Genomic DNA, 17,822 nt, shown 5'->3' on the forward strand with positions numbered 1-17,822 from the left:
CTATAGACTCTATTAGGGTTTTTTCTGACATACCTTCCTTGGGTCTATGTATGCTATTATTCTGAACTTCTATGTAGAAATATCATATTGGCTCTAATCCTGACATATCAGCTCCTATAAACTTTGATCCCTCATCTTAGGGTTTTTTAAAAGTTCTCAGTAGCTGATTACAATTATTCTTATTTGTGCAAGGGGATGTTTCCTTTTTCCTAATGGAGAATCTGGCTTTTAAATCTGTGAAACCATTCTACCACCTTGGACTTTCCTCTCCTGCTGGGTCCATTACCCTCCAATCTCCCATCACTATGGTCACGAAGAATATACCTGTGACTAACCCTGATGTACACATCCTAGATCTGACCGTCTTGTCCGGGTAGGGGGATGAATGGGAGACTTCACCAGTTTGAAACAAGCTTTCCCTTGTGGAACACCTCCCTTTGTAGCTGAACTTTGACAAGCAAGTCAGATCCTACTCTGCCCCTACCTGTCTGACAAGTTTACAGTGTGAGCGTTGGATCCAGGAGGTGTGCTCAGCAGTCTTGACCGCAGTAGGAGAAGTCCACAGGACTTGGTAAGGACCTTCCCACTTAGGATGGTGCTGGTGTTTCTTCTTTATCACCTTCACCAGGACCCAGTCTGCAGGTTTCATGATCTCAGGTTTTGTTAGTGGGTTTCCTGGATCAAAACTACGAGTAGAAACTTCTTTGTGAGTTAATATCTTAGCCATATATTCTGCTAATGTACAATCAATTTCCTCATCTATCCTTCTAAAGAGCTTTAGCTGAGGTAACAGAAAAGATCTCACGTATATGACTTCAAAGGCTGTCAGCACTACAGATGTCCGTGTGACATACATATTTAGTACAACCAATAGGAAACAGTACAACCAATTTTTCCTGTTTCCTGCATGGTTTTTGTCAACCTATTTTTCAAGCTCCCACTGTGTCTCCCAACCAGTCCGGCTGACTGAGGATGACAGGCACAGTGGTTTCCCAACTCAATTGACAATGTTTTAGGTAATAATAACATTACTTAGTTTACTATATATTTTCTGGAACCCCAAATCTGGGTATGATTTCCTTTAGAAGGGCCTTCGGTACCATTAATGCATCAGGGTGGACAGCTTCAATCCACCTGCTGAAAGCATCCATAATAACAAGGCCGGACTTTTTCCCTCACACTTGTTCAATAAAATCCATACAAATGTGTTGGAATAAGTATTCAGGGTGAGGACATTGTCCTCTCTCTCTGGTCTCAGGTTCCCTTAGGAATTATTTTTGCACAAGTAATTCAGATTAAACAAAAATTTTAATAGTTAGTAAAGCCATACATCATAAATACGTAAGATATGACCTCTACCATCCCTCCTGTTGAGACGTAGCTTATGCCATGGCTCAATACTGTGACATCTTAGGAGATTACTGGCCAGTTTATACATATAGGTCATCTTTAAAAAAATAACCCCTTTTGTTACCAATTTTTTTTCTTTTCTTTTTTTTAAGTACCAATAGCATGTCATCCACATATAGGAGCATCTGGCTCCCTTCTGGTGACTCACATTGAGCTAGGTTAGCCGATTTTACCTGGAAAACAATAGTAGGTGATTCACAGTACCCTTGTGGGATCCTGGTGAATGTATACCTGCTCCCCTTATATATGAATACAAACCAAACCTGGCTATCTGGATGTACCAGGATGCTGAAGAAGACATTACTGACATCACTGTAAAGACCTTATGTTCAGCAGATTATGGGGGTCTGGCACTGTGGGGGCTCTTGTTATCACAGCCTCGTTTACAGATGGGGGCGCCCTCCCTACTGGAAACAAGGTTGCGTTACAAGGTGAGCTGGACAGGGTATAATCACCCCTTTTATCGATCCCACATCTGCAGGTCATGAGGACCACAAAGATTCTGGGTATGTGGTCAATTCTTCCTCTAATTCTAGGAAAGGATCAGCATTTCTCACTCGTTCTCCTGCCTTGCTGCAGGTGGACACTGGGTTTAGAAATGGTGTTCCACTTTAGTACTTGTGAACATGCCTGCAGTCTGGCATTGTAAAATGAGCCATCACCCAAATCCTCCCATTGTTATTTTCCTTACACTCTTCAACAAAATCACCAAGGAATTTCCATGTTCTACCTTTACATCTGGAGAGGGAAACATGTGGCACAGTACCTCTAAAAAGCAATTTCATTTGTTCTGTCAGTTTACAACTGGCAGCACAATTCCCATTCTGATCCCAGTACAGGGTGTCCAAGAACAGTCTAGAGCATGGTTCATGGAAAAACCTATTTTCATATTTTACATCAGGACCTCTAAAATATCTGTAATACATGGTACAGTGTAGTTCTTCTGGGGTGTGAAAATCTGCATGTGTGTACCCTTTATCTCTTGCTACCTTGATTAAGGATTCAGTAACTGAGGATGGTCCTGCAGTTATTAGATCTAGACTGTGATAGTATCTGGGTTCTCCATACCCCTGGAGCACCATTGTCTCAGCCATGGATTTTACCTGTAGTCCAGCAGCAGTAGGAATTATTCCCAGGCTCAGGGCTTGCATCATATCCCTCCCAAGCAGATTACAGGGACACACAGATGATAATATAATTTGTGCAATTGCACTTTTACCTGTGCTGGGGTCTCGGATCTCCACTGGTGTAGACAATGGTTCTCTGAGGGCCTTACCATTTGCTCCTTTTACTATTATGCAGGCAGCAGACAGTCCAATAGTAGGTATCTCATCTGGATGTACTAGAGTTCTAGTGGCTCCTGAATCAACAAGAAAAGTGACCTCATGGTTCCCCACAAGGAGAGTTACTTCTGGAAGTGAAGTATTCTGTATATACATTTCTTTTTGTACAATTTCTCCTGAATCATAGAATCGTAGAGTTGGAAGGGACCTCCTGGGTCATCTGGTCCAACCCCCTGCTCAAAGCAGGATTCGCTAAATCATCCCAGTCAGATGTCTGTCCAGCCTCTGTTTGAAGACTTCCATTGAAGGAGAACTCACCACTTCTCGTGGCAGCCTGTTCCACTCATTGATCACTCTAACTGTCAAAAAGTTTTTTCTAATATCTAATCTGTGTCTCCTCCCATTCAGTTTCATCCCATTGCTTCTAGTCTTTCCTTGTGCAAATGAGAATAAAGTTGATCCTTCTACAATGTGACAGCCCTTTAGATATTTGTAGACAGCTATTAAGTCTCCTCTCAGTCTTCTCTTTTGCAAACTAAACATTCCCAAATCCTGCAACCTTTCCTCATAAGACAGGGTTTGCAGACCGGTCACCATTCTGGTCGCTCTTTTCTGAACTTGCTCCAGTTTGTTGATGTCTTTTTTAAAATGTGGTGCCCAAAACTGGACACAATATTCCAGATGAGGTCTGACCAAAGAGGAGTAGAGGGAAATAATGACTTCACGTGATCTAGACTGTATGCTTCTGTTAATACATCCTAGAATTGCATTTGCCTTTTTTGCTGCTGCATCACACTGTTGACTCATATTCAGTCTGTGATCTATTAGTATACCCAAGTCTTTTTCACATGTGCTGTCACTTAGCTCTATTCCTCCCATTCTATATATGCTTTTTCCATTTTTATTGCCCAGATGTAGTACTTTGCATTTCTCCCTGTTAAAAACCATTCTGTTAGTTGCTGCCCACTTCTCCAGTTTATTTAAATCTTTTTGAATCCTCTCTCTCTCTTCTCTAGTATTAGCTATCCCTCCTAGCTTTGTGTCATCAGCAAATTTAATCAGTTTACCCTCAATTCCTTCATCTAAATCGTTGATAAAGATGTTGAACAATACAGGGCCCAGGACAGAGCCCTGTGGTACCCCACTTGAGACATTCTTCCAACTGGATGTGCAGCCATTTACGACCACTCTTTGGGTCCGATCACTAAGCCAGTTATGAATCCACCTAACAGTTGCCTTGTCCATTCCATACTTAATCATTTTTTCAATAAGGATTGTATGAGAGACTTTGTCAAATGCTTTGCTGAAGTCAAGATATACTATATCTACAGCATTTCCTTGATCCACCCAATCAGTGATACCGTCATAGAAGGAAATTAAGTTAGTCTGACATGACTTATTAGTTACAAACCCATGCTGACTCTGTTTAATCACTTCATTCTTATCCAGGTATTGACATACATGTTGTTTAATAATTTGTTCAAAGATCTTTCCTGGTATAGTTCCTGGTATAGTTAAATATTTCTTCAGGAATCTTACTTCCTTCCTCTGGCAAAAAGGAGTCTGATATTTGTGATATGATGTTGTTTGTATCAGTTACATTTAGTCATTCGTCTTGTATGTCTGAGGCGTATTGTCTATCTGGGCATTGTCGGATAAAGTGTCCAGTCTTCCCACAATGCCAACAAGATAGTCTGTCTCCTACTCTCTTACCTCTCCCCCTTCCTCTTCCTCTACCCCTGTATCCTTGTTCTTTATTTGGATCTTTTTGGGCAAAGAAGATCTCACACCCATCATCAACTAAAAATACCTGACCCTTTTTAGCTTTTTTCTTGTCTTTGAAGTACCGTTCTGCATGCCTTGCGTAATCTAAAACTTCAGTCAGTCTGGCTGTCCTGTGTGTAACCATGTGTTTGGTAATATACCCACTTATTTGGGACTGACAACCCTTTAAGAAGGCATTTTTTAATTGCTGTTCGTAGGGGGTATCATTCATCATATTAGCAGGTGGGACTATGCCACTATGGATGTCAAATACCTCTTTAATTCTGTGATAATATCTATCGACATCCTCGTCATCCTGCTGTATAGTCATATTAATTTCTGTCCAATTTGCTGTACCTGTGTACCTTGTCCTTACCCTATCCATTAAGTTCCCCAGGGCTGCACTCAACAGTCCTGCTTCATCAAATGGGATTGGAATTGGAGGGTTACCATTCACCCCTCTGAAGTCCCCACAGATGGAGAACCAATCAGGACCCATTATCTTTCTCACCACCCTTTCTAATTCCACACCATTCAATCTAAAACTTCGATAAAGTCCTTTCACATTTTATGAAAGTAAGTTTATCATCCAATACGACCCATCTGTCAAAGGACACATTCAGGGTCTCCTAGTGGCCCCGTCTTATCTCAAAACCACAACCACATTCCACAACAATCCTCATGTTAACAGCTTATCTCCCCACCTCTGGACTGTGTGCTGTGGGTGGTGCCTTCTCCTTGTTTGTCAAGACTAAAAAAGACATTGACAGGCATATACAATGTTTACTCTCTATCTATAATAATAAATGCCCTAAGCAGCTTCCGGTTGTAACAACTTCCGTCCAGTTGTAACCGGTGACGTCACCACACACACGCACATGTTAACCCTCAACACACCACACCGCCTCAACACACACTCCTCTCACCTTTCACCTCCACTCACTCTTTCACTCCACATACGTTCCTTTCTCTCACTCCGTTTCTCATACTCACACCGTCATCGTCGCTGCCCCGACATCTTCCTCCGCCGCCGCGACATGTTCTTGCGGCGACGCCATCTTGAGTATCGTGAAATCCCGTGATAGTCAAGATAGCGTCGCCGGAAGAACATGTCGCCGGCGAGGACGACGTCGGGATCCAAAATGGCATCGGCGAAAACTCGCGAGATTTCGCCGACGCCATTTTGGATCCCGACGTCGTCCACGCCGGCGACATGTTCTTCCGGCGACGCTATCTTGACTATCACGGGATTTCACGATACTCAAGATGGCGTCGCCGCAAGAACATGTCGCCGGCGTGGACAACGTCTGGATCCAGGATGGCGCCGGCGGAAGAAGATGTCGGGGATCGTGGAGCAGCGGCGATGACGGCGTGAGTATGAGAGACGGAGTGAGAGAAGGGGTCGTATGTGGAGTGAAAGAGTGAGTGGAGATGGTGAAAGGTGAGAGGAGTGTGTGTTGAGGAGTGTGTGTGTTGAGGGTTAACATGGCAAGAGGTGTGATGCTATCGCATCCTCCCGATGGGGCCATAATCTAGTTTGTTATAATATGTAAGAGTTAGGCCTATAAGTTACCAATAAGGACACATTGCACATTTGATCTGAAGACTGTTCTCTAAGGATACCTGATGAGAAAGGACCATATCCAGTCTCATTCCAGGGATACCTTCTCGGTACAATCTTAATAACTTTCTAGCCTTCAGATGAAATGGTCAATAACAATCCTGCCTTACAATGAGGACAAGATCATAAAATATATATCTATGGGATAAAGTCCCATAATGATGTTACATAAAATTCTTAAACACAAAAAGACAAACAAGATGAGGACTATACACAATATAAACCCTGGAGCACAATGGATTTCTACCCACTTTTAAGAAGTTTGACAAATATCAGTGAAATTCATATGTCAACAAGAAGATAAAAAACCAATAGCAACAATTCAATTACTGCTACTAATATCCAGGATTCAAATAATCCTCAATGATTACACTATGTCCTAGATATTTACCAGCTTGTATCTCTATATCCTGCCACCTCTGTCCAATGAAGACCTGTAAGGGCCTAGTATGACAACACAGTGTGACAAACGTGAACGGTCCCCAAGGAATGGGGTCACGATGATAAATGTGGTCACTGATCTGATACGAGGGAGTAATACCTCATGTAGTATGCATGTTGCATGCATGTGGTATATATGTAGTATGCATGTTGCATGTAGTATATATGTAGTATATATGTATGTTGTATGCATGTAGTATATATGTGGTATATATGTAGTATCCATGTTGCATGCATGTAGTATATATGTTGCATGTATGTATGTTGCATGCATGTTGTATATATTTGGTATATATGTAGTATGCATGTTGCATGTAGTATATATGTTGCATGCATGTAGTATATATGTAGTATGCATGTTGCATGTAGTATACAGTATATTGCATGCATGTAGTATATATGTAGTATGCATGTTGCATGCATGTAGTATATACACTCACTGGCCACTTTATTAGGTACACCTGTCCAACTGTGTGTTAAGACTTAATTTCTAATCAGCCAATCACATGGCGGCAACTCAGTGCATTTAGGCATGTAGACATGGTCAAGACAATCTCCTGCAGTTCAAACCGAGCATCAGTATGGGGAAGAAAGGTGATTTGAGTGCCTTTGAACGTGGCATGATTGTTGGTGCCAGAAGGGCTGGTCTGAGAATTTCAGAAACTGCTGATCTACTGGGATTTTCACGCACAACCATCTCTAGGGTTTACAGAGAATGGTCCGAAAAAGAAAAAAAATCCAGTGAGCGGCAGTTCTGTGGCCGGAAATGCCTTGTTGATGCCAGAGGTCAGAGGAGAATGGGCAGACTGGTTCGAGCTGATAGAAAGGCAACAGTGACTCAAATTGCCACCCGTTACAACCAAGGTAGGCAGAAGAGCATCTCTGAACGCACAGTGCGTCGAACTTTGAGGCAGATGGGCTACAGCAGCAGAAGACCACACCGGGTACCACTCCTCTCAGCTAAGAACAGGAAACTGAGGCTACAATTTGCACAAGCTCATCGAAATTGGACAGTAGAAGATTGGAAAAACGTTGCCTGGTCTGATGAGTCTCGATTTCTGCTGCGACATTCGGATGGTAGGGTCAGAATTTGGCGTAAACAACATGAAAGCATGGATCCATCCTGCCTTGTATCAACGGTTCAGGCTGGTGGTGGTGGTGTCATGGTGTGGGGAATTTTTTCTTGGCACTCTTTGGGCCCCTTGGTACCAATTGAGCATCGTTGCAACGCCACAGCCTACCTGAGTATTGTTGCTGACCATGTCCATCCCTTTATGACCACAATGTACCCAACATCTGATGGCTACTTTCAGCAGGATAATGCGCCATGTCATAAAGCTCGAATCATCTCAGATTGGTTTCTTGAACATGACAATGAGTTCACTGTACTCAAATGGCCTCCTCAGTCACCAGATCTCAATCCAATAGAGCATCTTTGGGATGTGGTGGAACGGGAGATTCGCATCAGGGATGTGCAGCCGACAAATCTGCGCCAACTGTGTGATGCCATCATGTCAATATGGTCCAAAATCTCTGAGGAATGCTTCCAGCACCTTGTTGAATCTCTGCCACGAAGAATTGAGGCAGTTCTGAAGGCAAAAGGGGGTCCAACCCCTTACTAGCATGGTGTACCTAATAAAGTGGCCAGTGAGTGTATGTAGTATGCATGTTGCATGTAGTATATATTGCATGCATGTAGTATATATGTAGTATGCATGTTGCATGCATGTAGTATATATGTTGTATGTTGCATGCATGTAGTATATATGTAGTATGCATGTTGCACGCATGTGGTATATATGTAGTATGTATGTATGTTGCATGCATGTAGTATATATGTAGTATGCATGTTGCATGTAGTATATATGTAGTATATATGTATGTTGTATGCATGTAGTATATATGTGGTATATATGTAGTATCCATGTTGCATGCATGTAGTATATATGTTGCATGTATGTATGTTGCATGCATGTAGTATATATGTAGTATGCATGTTGCATGTAGTATATATGTAGTATATATGTATGTTGTATGCATGTAGTATATATGTGGTATATATGTAGTATCCATGTTGCATGCATGTAGTATATATGTAGTATGTATGTATGTTGCATGCATGTAGTATATATGTAGTATGCATGTTGCATGTAGTATATATGTAGTATATATGTATGTTGTATGCATGTAGTATATATGTGGTATATATGTAGTATCCATGTTGCATGCATGTAGTATATATGTAGTATGTATGTATGTTGCATGCATGTAGTATATATGTAGTATGCATGTTGCATGTAGTATATATGTAGTATATATGTATGTTGTATGCATGTAGTATATATGTGGTATATATGTAGTATCCATGTTGCATGCATGTAGTATATATGTTGCATGTATGTATGTTGCATGCATGTTGTATATATGTGGTATATATGTAGTATGCATGTTGCAAGTAGTATATATGTTGCATGCATGTAGTATATATGTAGTATGCATGTTGCATGTAGTATATATTGCATGCATGTAGTATATATGTAGTATGCATGTGGTATATATGTAGTATGCATGTTGCATGCATGTAGTATATATGTAGTATGTATGTAGTATATATGTTGCATGCATGTAGTATATATGTAGTATGCATGTTGCATGTAGTATATATTGCATGCATGTAGTATATATGTAGTATGCATGTTGCATGCATGTGGTATATATGTAGTATGTATGTATGTTGCATGCATGTAGAATATATGTAGTATGCATGTTGCATGTAGTATATATGTAGTATATATGTATGTTGTATGCATGTAGTATATATGTGGTATATATGTAGTATCCATGTTGCATGCATGTAGTATATATGTTGCATGTATTTATGTTGCATGCATGTTGTATATATTTGGTATATATGTAGTATGCATGTTGCATGTAGTATATATGTTGCATGCATGTAGTATATATGTAGTATGCATGTTGCATGTAGTATACAGTATATTGCATGCATGTAGTATATATGTAGTATGCATGTTGCATGCATGTAGTATATATGTAGTATGCATGTTGCATGTAGTATATATTGCATGCATGTAGTATATATGTAGTATGCATGTTGCATGCATGTAGTATATATGTTGTGTGTTGCATGCATGTAGTATATATGTAGTATGCATGTTGCATGCATGTGGTATATATGTAGTATGTATGTATGTTGCATGCATGTAGTATATATGTAGTATGCATGTTGCATGTAGTATATATGTAGTATATGTATGTTGTATGCATGTAGTATATATGTGGTATATATGTAGTATCCATGTTGCATGCATGTAGTATATATGTTGCATGTATGTATGTTGCATGCATGTAGTATATATGTAGTATGCATGTTGCATGTAGTATACAGTATATTGCATGCATGTAGTATATATGTAGTATGCATGTTGCATGCATGTAGTATATATGTAGTATGCATGTTGCATGTAGTATATATTGCATGCATGTAGTATATATGTAGTATGCATGTTGCATGCATGTAGTATATATGTTGTATGTTGCATGCATGTAGTATATATGTAGTATGCATGTTGCACGCATGTGGTATATATGTAGTATGTATGTATGTTGCATGCATGTAGTATATATGTAGTATGCATGTTGCATGTAGTATATATGTAGTATATATGTATGTTGTATGCATGTAGTATATATGTGGTATATATGTAGTATCCATGTTGCATGCATGTAGTATATATGTTGCATGTATGTATGTTGCATGCATGTAGTATATATGTAGTATGCATGTTGCATGTAGTATATATGTAGTATATATGTATGTTGTATGCATGTAGTATATATGTGGTATATATGTAGTATCCATGTTGCATGCATGTAGTATATATGTAGTATGTATGTATGTTGCATGCATGTAGTATATATGTAGTATGCATGTTGCATGTAGTATATATGTAGTATATATGTATGTTGTATGCATGTAGTATATATGTGGTATATATGTAGTATCCATGTTGCATGCATGTAGTATATATGTTGCATGTATGTATGTTGCATGCATGTTGTATATATGTGGTATATATGTAGTATGCATGTTGCATGTAGTATATATGTTGCATGCATGTAGTATATATGTAGTATGCATGTTGCATGTAGTATATATTGCATGCATGTAGTATATATGTAGTATGCATGTGGTATATATGTAGTATGCATGTTGCATGCATGTAGTATATATGTAGTATGCATGTTGCATGTAGTATATATTGCATGCATGTAGTATATATGTAGTATGCATGTAGTATATATGTAGTATGCATGTTGCATGCATGTAGTATATATGTTGTGTGTTGCATGCATGTAGTATATATGTAGTATGCATGTTGCATGCATGTGGTATATATGTAGTATGTATGTTGCATGCATGTAGTATATATGTAGTATGCATGTTGCATGTAGTATATATGTAGTATATATGTATGTTGTATGCATGTAGTATATATGTGGTATATATGTAGTATCCATGTTGCATGCATGTAGTATATATGTTGCATGTATGTATGTTGCATGCATGTTGTATGTATGTGGTATATATGTAGTATGCATGTTGCATGTAGTATATATGTTGCATGCATGTAGTATATATGTAGTATGCATGTTGCATGTAGTATATATTGCATGCATGTAGTATATATGTAGTATGCATGTGGTATATATGTAGTATGCATGTTGCATGCATGTAGTATATATGTAGTATGTATGTTGTATATATGTTGCATGCATGTAGTATATATGTAGTATGCATGTGGTATATATGTAGTATGCATGTTGCTTGCATGTAGTATATATGTAGTATGCATGTTGTATATATTGCATGCATGTAGTATATATGTAGTATGCATGTTGCATGCATGTAGTATATATGTTGCATGCATGTAGTATATATGTAGTATGCATGTTGCATGCATGTAGTATATATGTTGTATGTTGCATGCATGTAGTATATATGTTGTATGTTGCATGCATGTAGTATATATGTGGTATATATGTAGTATGTATGTTGCATGCATGTAGTATATATGTAGTATGCATGTAGTATATATGTAGTATGTATGCATGTTGCATGCATGTTGTATATATGTGATATATATGTAGTATGTGTGTTGCATGCATGTAGTATATATGTCGCATGTATGTTGCATGCATGTAGTATATATGTAGTATGTATGTTGCATGCATGTAGTATATATGTAGTATGCATGTTGCATGCATGTAGTATATATGTTGTATGTTGCATGCATGTAGTATATACAGTCATATGTAAAAGTTTGGGCACCCCTATTAATGTTAACCTTTTTTCTTTATAACAATTTTGGTTTTTGCAACAGCTATTTCAGTTTCATATATCTAATAACTGATGGGCTCAGTTATATTTCTGGATTCAAATGAGGTTTATTGTACTAACAGAAAATGTGCAATCTGCATTTAAACAAAATTTGACCGGTGCAAAATTATGGGCACCCTTATCATTTTCTTGATTTGAACACTCCTAACTACTTTTTACTGACTTCCTGAAGCACTAAATTGGTTTTATAACCTCATTGAGCTTTGATCTTCATAGCCAGGTGTATCAAATCATGAGAAAAGGTATTTAAAGTGGCCACTTGCAAGTAGTTCTCCTATTTGATTCTCCTATGAAGAGTGGCATCATGGGCTCCTCAAAACAACTCTCAAATGATCTGAAAACAAAGATTATTCAACATAGCTTTTCAGGGGAAGGATACAAAAAGTTGTCTCAGAGATTTAACCTGTCAGTTTCCACTGTGAGGAACATAGTAAGGAAATGGAAGAACACAGGTACAGTTCTTGTTAAGCCCAGAAGTGGCAGGCCAAGAAAAATATCAGAAAGGCAGAGAAGAAGAAAGGTGAGAACAGTCAAGGACAATCCACAGACCACCTCCAAAGACCGACAGCATCATCTTGCTGCAGATGGTGTCACTGTGCATCGGTCAACAATACAGCGCATGCATAATGCCTTTTTGTATGACCAAACAACTCAATCTTTGTTTCATCAGTCCACAGGACCTTCTTCCAAAATGTAACTGGCTTGTCCAAATGTGCTTTTGCATACCTCAGGCGACTCTGTTTGTGGCGTGTTTGCAGAAACGGCTTCTTTCGCATCACTCTCCCATACAGCTTCTCCTTGTGCAAAGTGCGCTGTATTGTTGACCGATGCACAGTGACACCATCTGCAGCAAGATGATGCTGCAGGTCTTTGGAGGTGGTCTGTGGATTGTCCTTGACTGTTCTCACCATTCTTCTTCTCTGCCTTTCTGATATTTTTCTTGGCCTGCCACTTCTGGGCTTAACAAGAACTGTACCTGTGTTCTTCCATTTCCTTACTATGTTCCTCACAGTGGAAACTGACAGGTTAAATCTCTGAGACAACTTTTTGTATCCTTCCCCTGAAAAGCTATGTTGAATAATCTTTGTTTTCAGATCATTTGAGAGTTGTTTTGAGGAGCCCATGATGCCACTCTTCATAGGAGAATCAAATAGGAGAACTACTTGCAAGTGGCCACCTTAAATACCTTTTCTCATGATTTGATACATCTGGCTATGAAGTTCAAAGCTCAATGAGGTTACAAACCAATTTAGTGCTTCAGGAAGTCAGTAAAAAGTAGTTAGGAGTGTTCAAATCAAGAAAATGATAAGGGTGCCCATACTTTTGCACTGGTCAAATTTTGTTTAAATGCAGATTGCACATTTTCTGTTAGTACAATAAACCTCATTTGAATCCAGAAATATAACTGAGTCCATCAGTTATTAGATATATGAAACTGAAATAGCTGTTGCAAAAACCAAAATTGTTATAAAGAAAAAAGGTTAACATTAATAGGGGTGCCCAAACTTTTACATATGACTGTATGTAGTATGTATGTAGCATGTATGTAGTATGTATGTTGCATGTATGTAGCATGTATGTAGTATGTATGTAGTATGTATTATTATTTTTTTTTTTTTCACATTCAACACATTAGCCGGATGATGGGACTACTACTGTCCCATCATTGGCTAATGTGTCAATTACCGTCATGGTAGCAGGCATCGCCCGATGGGACTTGTAGTCCCATCGGACGATGCCTGCACAGACCCCCGCAGCCTGCACAGACCCCCGGACAGTCGGCACATACCACCGGCAGGCCAGCACAGGCCCCCGGCAGGCCGGTACAGACCCCCGGCAGTCCGCACAGACCCCCGGGCAGCCGGCACAGACCCCCGGCAGGCCGGCACAGACCCCCGCAGCCTGCACAGACCCCCGGACAGTCAGTAAAGACCCCCGGCAGTTGGCATAGACCCCCGGGCAGTTGGCACAGACCCCCGGCAGGCCGGCACAGACACCCCGGCAGGCCGGCACAGACACCCGGGCAGGCCGGTACAGACCCCCCGGAAGGCCCGAACTGACGTCGCATCATGATGATGTCATTTTGGCAGCCAATCAGAGCCACAACAGTGGCTCATTGCATTATGGGAACTTCCGATTCCGATATTGAAAAAATATAGGTACTCGGTATCGGAATTCCGATACAGCGAATATCGGCCGATACCCGATATTTGCAGTATCAGAATGCTCAACACTAACTATCACTAATATCCCACATCATCCCATCAGCAAGAGCCACCGGACTACTACCCCTAATATCCCACATCGTCCCGTCAGCCAGAGCCACCAGACTACTAATATCCCACATCGTCCCATCAGCCAGAGCCACCAGACTACTAATGTGGAGCCCCTGAGGGTTCAGTCGCCACAGAGGTACTGCACCTCCTCCTGAGGTGTGGTAACCCACCATCCAGGTAAGGTGGAGTCACCTGACCACACTCCAACACCTGCATCCCACGCAACATAGTAGTGTAGCAAAGCACCTTTGGTGGCTCCCTGCTTGGAACACGAAGAGCGCTGGGAGGTGGGTGGAGCTATGTCTGCACCAAAGAGCAGGAGAAGATAGGATTCAGGAGTAGTTGATGAGAGAAGATCCCCTGAGTGGGATGGATGGAAGGAAGTGCTGCAGCAGACCTCAGTGACCTGGAGCTGCTGGCACAGGAAAGAGATATTCGGAAAGCCTAATTCTCCATAAGAAAGATAGTTTTGTACGGAACGTAAGGAGAAGAGAACTAAGGACTAGGATTAGAGCAGAGCCCTTCCTCAAGTTCTAAGCGCATGGCCGGGGTCCGGTCCCCGAGGTTGTATGGATACTAATGGTCCTGCAGCAGACACCGGAGGAATAGAAGTTGTCACCACTTTATTCCCACACAAGACTTGTAACGTGAGTGAGCCGGGACTTAGTAGCAAGGAGTCCCCGAAGCAGGCTACAGCTGTCTGCCGTACAAGTAGAGTTCAAAGAACATCTGAAAGGAGGAACTCCAGAGTAACTCAATACTGTGAGTACTTCAAATAGGCGCTAGAAGGGAAACGTTCTGGAAAGGCACATGCTGGCGGAGTACTTCATCTTGCCTGGCGGTTGGCTGAGCCCCTGACCTGGAGGACACGGCACAGATGCGGGCACCTGTATGCACAACAGACTGTGAGTAAAGCTTTGGAACTACATGCCCTGGTGTCCTCCGCTTATTCCGGCGCCAACACACTCAGCACTGCTACATCTCTGTGCCTAACACTGCACCATCTACGTCTCTTCCCTATCTCTTCATCTACTCTGACCTGGGACTACATTCCTACCTGTGGAGGGCCACAACATCATTGCGGCACCACACCATCTGTTCCAGAGGATCTGTCTTCAGCGTCGGCTTAACATCTTCATTGCCAAACACCACAGGTGGCGTCACGAATCATACACTCATAAACTTTAATCATTATCCACACGTACTTGCAATCCCCCTTTTACAATGGACGCCCAGGGCCATGGACCGGGTCACAGCTACCGTGACAACTCCCATTGAGATCAACGGTCCCGGTACCGAGTACCCCACTGCCCTGGCGAGCGATCCACTAATATCCCACATCATCCCGTCAAAGCAACCGGACTACTACCCCTAATATCCCACATCATCCCATCAGCCAGAGCCACTGGACTACTACCCCTAATATCCCACATCATCCTGTCAGCCAGAGCCACCGGACTACTACCCCTAATATCCCACATCATCCCGTCAGCCAGAGTACTTTCTTTGAAAAACTGAGTCAGCAAGGCTATATAATCCTGATTATATGATGAGCATTTTATGAGTCCAGTAGTTAGACAGAAAAAAAGTTTAACAAAGAATAATTCAGCCGTTCTCATGTGAATTTTCAAAGTAAGTACACCAGCCTCATCATGTACTTTTAATAATGTATGCAGTTTGTATTATGACAGATCTCGTTAACATCCTATAATCTTATGAATCATCACTAGATTACATCATCATTTAACCCCTGGGACCTCCGCCTATCCTGATAATGAAGGTACAACGGCCGCCCCAGAACCTCAGTGTTTGTGCAAAACGCAGCGGCCTTGGTATCCAGCAAATTTACCACAATCCTAAGCTTTACCCTGACATTGGGCACCCAGCTTGGGATCAACTGCAGTATTCAACATTTTTATTCTTCCCTTTTGTGTCTCTTCCCAGGAGGTGAGAGGTTCAGAGTTCCCGTACAAGAGGAGAGCACGAGTTCAGACTCCAGTCCTCCCAAGGACGGTTCAGCATGACGGAGGTCTCGCAATGGAGCGCAGTTCGTGGACTGCTTATTACTCACTGGTATCCAGTGGCTTATTCTACCGGACAGCGATACGGGAGAGATCCATAGACTCGCCACTCGAAAATCTCTGCACCAAAGCGATTTGTCAAGGATTTAACCTTTTCACAACCAGACCGGTTTAACTTGAAGCTGATTTTTATGTTGTTTTCCCCCTCGAAAGATGCGTCTTTATTTTTGTAAAAAGCTGGAAAAGATACAATTTTAATAATTTAGTTTCTTTAATTATGCATAGTGAACTTGAAAATTAAAATTTAGCTTAATTCTGATATATGTGATTTTTATTGATTTTCTACTCATGGTTAGGCCACGTTCACATAGTCAGTATTTGGTCAGTATTTTATATCAGTCTTTGGAAGCCAAAACCAGGAGTGGGACAATCAGAGGAAAAGTACGCTGCTCCAAAAAATAAAGGGAACACTTAAACAACAGAGTATAACTCCAAGTAAATCAAACTTCTGTGAAATCAAACTGTCCACTTAGGAAGCGACACTGATTGACAATCAATTTCACATGCTGTTGTACAAATGGAATAGACAACAGATGGAGATTATTGGCAATTATCAAGACACCCTCAATAAAGGAGTGGTTCTGCAGGTGGGGACCACGTCTCAGTACCAACGCTTTCTGGCTGATGTTTTGGTCACTTTTGAATGTTGGTTGTGCTTTCACACTCGTGGTAGCATGAGACGGACTCTACCACCCACACCAGTGGCTCAGGTAGTGCAGCTCATCCAGGATGGCACATCAATGCGAGCTGTGGCAAGAAGGTTTGCTGAGTCTCAGCATAGTGTCCAGAGACTGAAGGTGCTACCAAGAGACAGGCCAGTACACCTGGAGATGTGGAGGGGCCGTAGGAGGGCAACAACCCAGTAGCAGGACCACTACCTCAGCCTTTGTGCAAGGAGGAACAGGAGGAGCACTGCCAGAGCCCTGCAAAATGACCTCCAGCAGGCCACAAATGTGCATGTGTCTGCACAACGGTTAGAAACCGACTCCATGAGGATGGTCTGAGTGCCTGACGTCCACAGATGGGGGTTGTGCTCACAGCCCAACACTGTGCAGGACGCTTGGCATTTGCCACAGAACACCAGGGTTAGCAAATTCGCCACTGGCGCCCTGTGCTCTTCACAGATGAAAGCAAGTTCACATTGAGCACATGTGACAGAGTCTGGAGATGCCATGGAGAGCGATCTGCTGCCTGCAACATCCTTCAGCATGACCGATTTGGCAGTGGGTCAGTAATGGTGTGGGGTGGCATTTCTTTGGAGGGCCACACAGCCCTCCATGTGCTCGCCAGAGGTAGCCTGACAGCCATTAGGTACCGAGATGAGATCCTCAGACCCCTTGTGAGACCATATGCTGGTGCGGTTGGCCCTGGGTTCCTCCTAATGCAGGTCTATACCAGACCTCATGTGGCTGGAGTGTGTCAGCAGTTCCTGCAAGATGAAGGCATTGAAGCTATGGACTGACCCACCTGTTCCCCAAACCTGAATCCGATTTAGCACATCTGGGACATCATGTCTCGCTCCATCCA

The 17,822-nt window shown here is 41.6% G+C and overlaps 1 long non-coding RNA gene across 1 annotated transcript; it reads left to right on the plus strand.

Moving 5' to 3' along the window:
- Positions 1-492: 492 nt before the first annotated feature.
- Positions 493-16,556, plus strand: LOC141097945 (uncharacterized). The gene is made up of 2 exons (XR_012234099.1): positions 493-571; positions 16,159-16,556. It is a non-coding gene; the product is annotated as an uncharacterized lncRNA (long non-coding RNA).
- The last annotated feature ends 1,266 nt before the right edge of the window (positions 16,557-17,822 follow it).

This window comes from Dendrobates tinctorius, unplaced genomic scaffold (genome assembly GCF_039654945.1).
Source record: "Dendrobates tinctorius isolate UK_male_01 unplaced genomic scaffold, ASM3965494v1 ptg000086l, whole genome shotgun sequence".
Taxonomy (NCBI): domain Eukaryota; kingdom Metazoa; phylum Chordata; class Amphibia; order Anura; family Dendrobatidae; genus Dendrobates; species Dendrobates tinctorius.